This window comes from Lactuca virosa, chromosome 5 (genome assembly GCF_052849685.1).
Source record: "Lactuca virosa cultivar CGN04683 chromosome 5, Lactuca_virosa_CGN04683_v6, whole genome shotgun sequence".
Classification (NCBI taxonomy): Eukaryota; Viridiplantae; Streptophyta; class Magnoliopsida; order Asterales; family Asteraceae; genus Lactuca; species Lactuca virosa.
The window spans coordinates 39,723,731-39,732,572 of NC_136430.1; positions in this window are offsets into that span (position 1 = coordinate 39,723,731).

Genomic DNA, 8,842 nt, shown 5'->3' on the forward strand with positions numbered 1-8,842 from the left:
GTTATATGTTTTGGCGATTCTTTGTTGATGAGCTGCAATACGGATCCTGGAAAGATTCCTGAGTTTATCAATAGTGTCGACATCCTAGGCTAGGATCTCATTGTTGTTTTCCTGATCTTGCAGTTGGTATCTTCTTGTAGGGATCACCACCCCAGTTGGGATCACAGCTTCTATCCCAAACACAAAAGGATATGGAGTTTGACTTGTGGTTGTCTTTGATGTGGTCCTATCAGCCCATAAGATGAAAGGAAGTTCTTTGGCCCATCTTCCTTTCTTTGCATCTAGCATTTTCTTCAGATTATTGACTACGATTTTGTTGCTAGATTCTGCTTGACCATTGGCTTGGGGATGAACAGGAGTGGAAGTTATCATTTTAATTCCCCAACTAGTGAAAAAGTCTCTAGTCCTTTTGCTTATGAATTGAGACCCATTATCACATATGATTTCAGCTGGGATCCCGAACCTGGTCAAGATATTACGTTTATAAACAAGACTACATCTTTATCTCTTACCTGAACAAAAGCTTTAGCCTCTATCCACTTAGAGAAATAGTATGTCATTACTAGCATGAAGATCTTTCCACCAGGAGCCTTTGGTAGTTTGCCAACTATATTTATTCCCTATTTCATGAATGGCTAGGAGGAGATGATAGGATATAGAGGTTCTACCGGTTGATGAAGGATGTTACTATGCCTTTGACATGAATCACACTTTTGTGCATGCAAGAAGGCATTTTTTTCATTTTTGGCCAATAGTATATTGTCCTTAGTATCTTGGAGCATAAGGATCTGCCCCCAGTATGGTTGCCATAATTTTCTCCATGTATATCTCTCAGAACTTCTATAGCTTCATGATCTTCCAAACATCTTAGGTATGGTCCTACCATGGATTTTTTGTATAAATTCCCTTGGATTATCACAAAGCGTGAGACTCTCATCTTGAATGATTTGTCTCTTTTTTCTTCTTTTGGGATTGTGCCATCTTGGAGGTATTCCATGATGTGTTTGATCTAGGATCTTGGAGGATCCTGATTATTTTGATTACTAGGATCCTGATGAATGGATTGAGGGTCAGTGTAACACCCAGAATCCAGAAGGCCAATTAAGGAAAGAAAAACCGTAAGTCAAGAAAGACTACTCGTTGACTCCAAAGAGGGTAACTCGACGAGTAGAAGCAAGATTAGGATGCGGGTGGAAGGACCTACTCGACGAGTTGGTCTGGGTTTGAGAAACCCTAAATCCGGGTTTTGTACCCCTATTTAAGCATCCTTAACCCACACCCCCTGGCCTCATTTATAGCCTCCATTGTCCAAACCCTAATCCACGAAACCCTAGAGCCTTGTGTGAGTTTATGAGCCATTTTGAGTGAACTTTGTGTGATTTGAAGCTTATAGAAGAAGAAGAAGTTAGAGGACTCCAAGAGAAGATTGTAGATCTAGAAACAACATTCCATCCTTTTCATTTTCTGGTAATCAAGTCTCTAACTTGACCATTGATTTCTTAGATCTATTTATTTCATCTTTATGAGGGTTTTTGTCCAAGAAGCTTGATCTATGGCACATGGACGTCTGAAGCAAGGACCTCTTCAGATCTGGAACCATTAAGGGTTGTTATGGCATAAAGGTGCAAAATTTATGCCATTAGAGCCCCATGCAAGCTATGGAGATGTCATTTCGGTCCTTTTGAGCCCAAAAGGGCCATGCATGGAGGAAAAGGCAGAAGCTTTATGTGTCCAAATGATGTCTAAGGCCTAGATCTATGTGAGTATGTTTTAGTTTGGAATGTTATGGCTTTTGGACAATAATCTATGTTCTAAGGAGTTAGATTTTGAGCTTAATTCTTTTAGGAAAGGTATTAATGGGTAAAGTTGGAAACTTTACCCCTCTAGTAGTATTTCCACAGTGTATACGAAGTTTGGGGTTTAGGTCTGACGTGTAGGGGCTTAATCTATTAGGACGTCCCAAACAGACTGAGGGACTCGGCGAGTCCAAGGAGGGACTCGACGAGTTGAAGTGAGTTGTCCCGATTCTGATTACGATAGAACTCGACAAGTCTAAGGATGACTCGACGATTTTATTCGCTAAATCGCGACCATGAGTAGCCAGGGAACTCGGTGAGTCATGGGGGGTGACTCGACGAGTTGGATCGCGATTTTAGGATTCTGATAGGAAGAAATCGGTGAGTTGATGGAGCAACTCGGCGAGTTGAGTCAACTCGGAGCGTTGAATTTGACCGTTGACTTTGACTTTGACCAAGGTTGACCTAGTTTGACTTTTGAGGGCATTTTGGACTAAGTGTCATTTTGGGTACTGATAGCTCAGGGAGCCGAAGGAGCAGCAGTTCGGGGAATTGCAAGTTAGCAGCCAGAAGAGTATCAGTAGGACTTCAGCAGTGCAAGGTGAGTCTCCTCACTGTGTGCATGGTTCTACGGCCACAATGCCGGCCCATTTAATTTATGTAAAGTAGGAAGACCCGAGGGTTAGCCCTAGGCATTGTATGATAGCATGTTTCCGGACCAAGTTCCGATGCCGGGCGGGGCCTAAGGAATGATTATGTGTAGGATTTCCGGACTAAGGTTCGATGCCGGGGCAAGCCCGAGGAATGTTTTCATGTTAGATTATACTTGTTGTCTTTGTGATACTTGTATGTGCCTGGTAGGGAGGTAAGTGTGGGCGAGGTCCCGTATCTCATCACTAGCTGAGTATGGACGGGGTTCCATATCTCATTATTAGCAGAGCAGGGGCGGGGCCCGTGATAGAAGAGAAGTGAGTGTGGGAGGAGGCGGGGGCCCGTATCTCACTACCAGCAGGAGTGTGGACTGGGTTCCACGACTCATCAGTAGCAGACCAGGGGCGGGGCCCAAGTTAGGCGAGGCCTTAGAACAGGAAATACATTTAGTATGCTTTCTTTATATGTTAGGATGTTTATGTGATTGTATGTGTATAGCGGGCGAGGCCCAGAGACAGGCGGGGCCTGATAGAAACAGATCTGTATACCGAGCGAGGCTCGATGCCAGGCGGGGCCTGATGCTAGGCGGGGCTCGATGCCGGAGCGAGTATGATGTCGGGTAAGTCCCGATGCAAGGGCGGGGGCCCAGTATGTGTGTCTATATGTATGGTATGTGGTAGTATGGGGAACTCACTAAGTTTCGTGCTTACGGTTTTCATTTTTGGTTTCAGGTACTTCCGGTAGCGGAGGGAAGACCACAGGATGACTGCATCGCACACACCATAATGTTTTAGCCTGGGATGTTTTACTCTGATGTTTTGATACTTTGATTATAATGCTTTGAGATATTGATTGTGTTTTGATGAAAAGATTTAATAATCATGGTTTTACTTAATGATTTAAAATGAAATTTTTGGACTGTATTTTGGGATGTTTCAGTTAGGATCCTGGATTGTAGCTATGTTGGCATGGTTACCAGGATCTTCAATTGTTGGGATCATTATATGAATTATTGGAATTTTCGTTTCTGGTGGGATTCTGAGGGAAGATCCCAGGTTTGCCAATGTGTATGCTTCAACATTGTCTTCCCTGGGAACTTGGTTTAGGGTAAAGGCTTAAAATTCAGAGGCTAATTTTTTAAGAATTAGAAGATACAATGCTAGTCTTTCGCCTTTAACTGTATAAGATCCATTAAAATGGTTAGTATTTAATAACGAATCTACGAATACCTGAATATCCTTGATTTGAAGATCATTGGCTAGTTTTAGTCCCATGATCAGTGCTTCATATTCTACTTTGTTGTTGGTTGCATCGAATTCACATCTGATAGCATGGGCTAGTATGTCCCCATGTGGCGATTTTAGTATGATCCCAAGGCCGGTTCCTTTTTGGTTGGATCCCCCCTTTGTGAAGGGCATCCATGTTTACATGTTTTCTTCTTCTAGGAGTTGTCTTGTTTCCATCTCCACTTCAACTTGTAGATCATCACTAAAGTCATCCACAAACTCTGCTAATGTATGTCACTTTATCGTGGATCTTGGTCCCTACTTTATATCGAATGTGTTGAGCTTTACCAACCATTTGAACATTCTTCCTGACATCTCTAACTTTCTCATAACATTCTTAAGAGGATAATTAGTTCTTTCATGTATAGGATGTGTTTCGAGATAATGTCATAATTTTGTAGAAGTTGTTACTAGTGCAAGTATTAATTTTTCAAGGTGAGAATACTTGGTCTTAGGATCTACGAGACTTTTACTTACATAGTAAATGGGATGTTGTTCCCCGTCAAGATCCTTGGCCAGGACTACACTTACAGCATTGGAGGATACTAAAAGATAGAGTAGGAGTGGTTCTCCATCTAATGGTTTTACCAATAGGGGTGTTGAACTTAAATACTTCTTAAGTTCCTAGAAGGCATCTTCATTCTCCTTGATCCACTCAAACCTTTTGTTTTTCTTTAAGATGTCGTAGAAAGGTTTACACCTCTCTAAGGATCTTAAGATGAACCTATTTAGGGTTGTTACTCTTCCTGTTAGTCTATGAATGTCCTTTGTCCATGATGGGGATTTTAGATCAATGATGGCTTTGATCTGTTTAGGGATGACTTTTATCCCTCTCTTGGTGACCATGTATCCAAGAAACTTTCCTTCCTTCATCCCAAAGTGGCATTTGGAAGGGTTTATCTTCATGTTGTATTCATCCAAAATGTTGAAGGCTCCTTGAAGATCCTTAAGATGATCTTCAGATTTCTTGGATTTGACCACAATATCATCAATATAGACTTCCATGTTTTCCCCCAGTTTGTCCTTGAAAATTCGATTCACTAGCCTTTGGTATGTTGCTGCTGCATTTTTAAGACCAAAAGGCATGGAAACATTACAATATATACATGTAGGAGTTATGAAGGTAGTATCCTCTTAATTGGATGGTTCCATCTGAATTTGTTGGAATCCTTGTTGAGATCTGTGTAATCCACATACTCTCCATTCTCCATTCTTCTTTTGGACCACCATCGCGTTTGGTGTGAGACCATGTTCCGAATCGTTTCATAATTCGGCGTCGTGACCTAAAGATTAGTTATCATAAGGATATTGACCTTAGGGGAAGGAGAGATTTAGGCCCCTTGGATGTGGATAATGAAGAATAGGTGATCTGGGAGTTCGGTCTGTGTTTTGGAATCCAAGGGTATAACTGTAAAGTGATAGTTTAAGCATTTTATGAATTTTGGATTTAAGCCCGGGAAGTTTGAAGGCAATGGAGAGTTGATAAAATTGTAGAGCCTCTCATTACCTTTCTGTGGATATAAAGAACGTTAAAATCGGACTTGGAACAAAGAAGTTATGGCTTTTGGAAGATTGGTGGTTTTAGCTCCTAGCCGAGTATGTTGGGCGTACTCGTGGAGTACATTAGGCATACTGGCTCAATGCATAATCGCGGAGGCACTCATGTACACTTGGCGTACGTGGGAGTACGCGGGGCATACGCTCAGCTGGAACAAACCCTAAATTTTAGGGTTTGTGCCCTATTTAAACACCTTAAGTTGCCTTTGGGGGTTCTTATGACCAACCTCCATCTCTTAAAACCCTAAGAACAAAACCCTAGCCTTAATTTGAGTGTTTTTGAGCCATTGTTGTAACCTTGAGGTGTTTTTGGACCCTTTGAAGAAGGTGAAGCTAGGTGTTGAAGCCTTGGTGGGCATGGAGCGTGAAGATCCATAATCTTCATCAACTTTGCAATCCATTTGAGGTATAAATCTCTTAACTTGATGGATCATTTGGTTAGATCTAGTTAGGGATTGTTTTTATGCTTTTATGGTCCTTTAAGCCATTCTTGAGAGTACGAGCTACTACAGAAGTTAGGGATGGTAGATCTTGGCATTTTTGAGGTCCCTTGTTCATAAAAATGCAATCTTGATGAGTCATCTTGGCCCATACATGAGTTAGAGTTGCTCTTATGGTTCTTTTCGAGTTTTGGGCCCCATTAATTCATGAAAGAGTGTAAAGTTGGCAACTTTACTGTAAAATATTGGGCTTTCAAGTATTTTCAATTCCTTCCTTAAGTTTTTAAATATGTCATTTTGGGTCCTTCGAGTATAAAGATGTAGCCTTAAGAAGCCCTAGTGGCCAAATGGTAATTTTGTGAGCATGAGTAATAGGCTGGGCGTACATGTGAGTACGCTAAGCATACTAGGGCGTGCCCTAGTACGCTTGGTGTACACATATGTATGATAGGCGTACTTTTGTCCGGGTGAAACCCTAGTTTTTAGGGTTTGAAGAGTATTTAAGCACCTTTATGGATCATTTAGCCTCACTCTTTCAGCCTCCAAGTCCTTGAGTCGTTCTTAGCAAACCCTAACCCCATAAGAGAGTGTTTTGAGCTTAAAGTGTGTTATTTGTGTGCATAAAGGAGAAGGAAGTGCATCAAGGAGTCAAGGAAGAAAAGCAAGCTTGTAGATCTTGGATCATCATCTCCTTTGGAAGCTCCAGAAGGTAAAAAGTTGCTACCTTTATGTTTGGTTTGCATATATCTCATCTTGGTAGCTTTATGATGTTCTTTTGTCCTAAAAGTCCCATTGTTGTGCATGTTTGATTTTGGATGTTTTGGGATGTCCTTCTAGGCCCTACGAAGGGTCCTTAGTCATAAAAATGAGGTCCCAATGGCCAGAAGTGTCTCATGCATTTGGAAAAAGGGTCTTAATGGATTAAGACCTTGTAGTAAGAAATTAAGGACGTGTAAAGTCATAAAGTTGGAGACTTTATGCCTCTAGGGTGCATTTGGACCATGGATCTATAATTTGGGCTTATGTGCTTAAGCCATTAAGCACTTAATTGAATTTTAGGATCTGCGAGGGTACGCCCCGCGTAGGGAGGAGTACCCCCCGCGTACTCGGTCAGCCACCCCGATGGTGGTCAATGCGAGGTTCGTGTACGCCCTGCGTACCTCCCGTGTACGCCCAGCGTACGTCGTCTGTGCACTTTTGAGTTTGGGCTTCGATTTTTGGGCCACCTTTTGGGCTTGAATGACTTGGGCCCTCATTGGACTTTCTAAGTATGAGTGTTTTGGGCTAATTGGAGAGTTGGACCTTAGGATAAGGCCCAATAAGGGGTTGGGCCCAATTTAGAAAATTGGGCCAATTTTGGGTCTTGAAGTAATTTGGGCGTTTTGGATCAAAAATAGGACTTGGGCCTTGGACCAATTGGGGAAAGGGTAAAGTGGACATTTACTCTAAGTATGGATCCTTAGTCCAGGATGGTAATCCAATTATTAATTGGATGTTTGTTTTGTTGTGATAGTTCAAGATTTTCTTGAGCCAGCAGCCAGAGGTTTTCAGTGTGGTTCGACATTGTGAGGTGAGTTTTCCTCACTATACTTCCGGTCGAAGGCACCAATGCCGACCCCTTTGGATTGATATCCTGTTATGCATGATGTTACATGATAGTGATCTGTTAGATCGGAATCCTGGTAGATAGGATGATGTTATGCTTAGTGATTTGTAAGATCTGTCTGTTTGTTTGTTGGCTAGTTAATAGTATGTTTATCTGTATTATGTGTACATGATTGGTTAGTGGCTGAGGCTTCACTGTTTTGTACGTAAGCCAACAGGCTGGGGCATTCCAACCCGATGGTTGAGGACCTAGGGTATTCTATCCCGAGGATGATTGGACCCATAGTATGTTGGCATTCCAACCCGATGGTTGACGGGCCTGGGTTATTCCAACCCGATGGTTGATTGGACCTATAATATGTTGGCATTCCAACCCAATGGTTAAGGGGCCTGGGGTATTCCAACCCGATGGTTGATTGGACCCATAGTATGTTGTTTTGTATTTGTGTTATTTGTTATGTATTGGTATTTTGGGGGAACTCACTAAGCTTTGGGCTTACAGTTTTGGATTATGTTTCAGGTACCTCAGGGGATCGCGGGAAGGCGAATGCATGATCGTGCACCTCCTCATGTTTTACTTTATGATTTTGGGATTTCTCTGATATTGAACTTATTTTGAAAACAGTATGTAAACAATGATGGTTTTTGGGTTGTTTAAAAGTTTAAATTTTTCATGAATTTTATGGATGTTACAAGTAGGTATCAGAGCCTTGGTTTGAGTGAATTGGAGGAACACTCATGTGAATCCTGTCTCAAACTAAGGAAAAAATTTTAAAATGGTTTTCAAATGGTTTTTAAAATATTCAAGGAGGATGTGATATGCACGATCAGCCAGAGACACTAAGTAGACCCAAAAATACCATATTGTTATCTGATATTGTGATATGTTAGAACAGCATGCTAGTGATAGGCTAGGGATCTTCAGTTTTTGCATGATAGAGTTTCTTAATTATATGATGACTGATAACATATGCTTCTTCTCTAATGGAATTGACATCATTATTGTAGTTGCTTAGTTTTTGCATCATGGTTATACATAACTCAGATCTTATAGCCTGAGAATGTTTGGTTTGGCCTTATTTCCTATTCTTGTTTGATGAAGGGCTTAGGGTAGGATCAAATATTTTAATGTCTATAGGGTCCAGCGTTATGTATGGGTAGCATACACGAGTGTTGCAGGGTTGGTGGAAGTTTCATGGATGAGTCATGTGGGGCCAGCCGACCATTTTTGATATATTTATATAGTATTCCTCTAGGGGGAGGGGATTGAGCGTATGAGTATGTTAGCAAGTATAGTTAGGGTGTTGTGATGACTCTCTGGGACAACTTTGGGTAGGTGTGAAAGGTAGTATGGGCCCGTACTTCTGAAAGCACAAGACCCGTACGCATAACAGAGAAGTCACAATCCGTAGGGCTTTGTTGGGAGTTGGTTCCCCATTATGATATGCGTGTTATCTGCTATCCTCCTAGTTTAATTTTCAGTATGGTGACTACGCGTCGAGTTAAG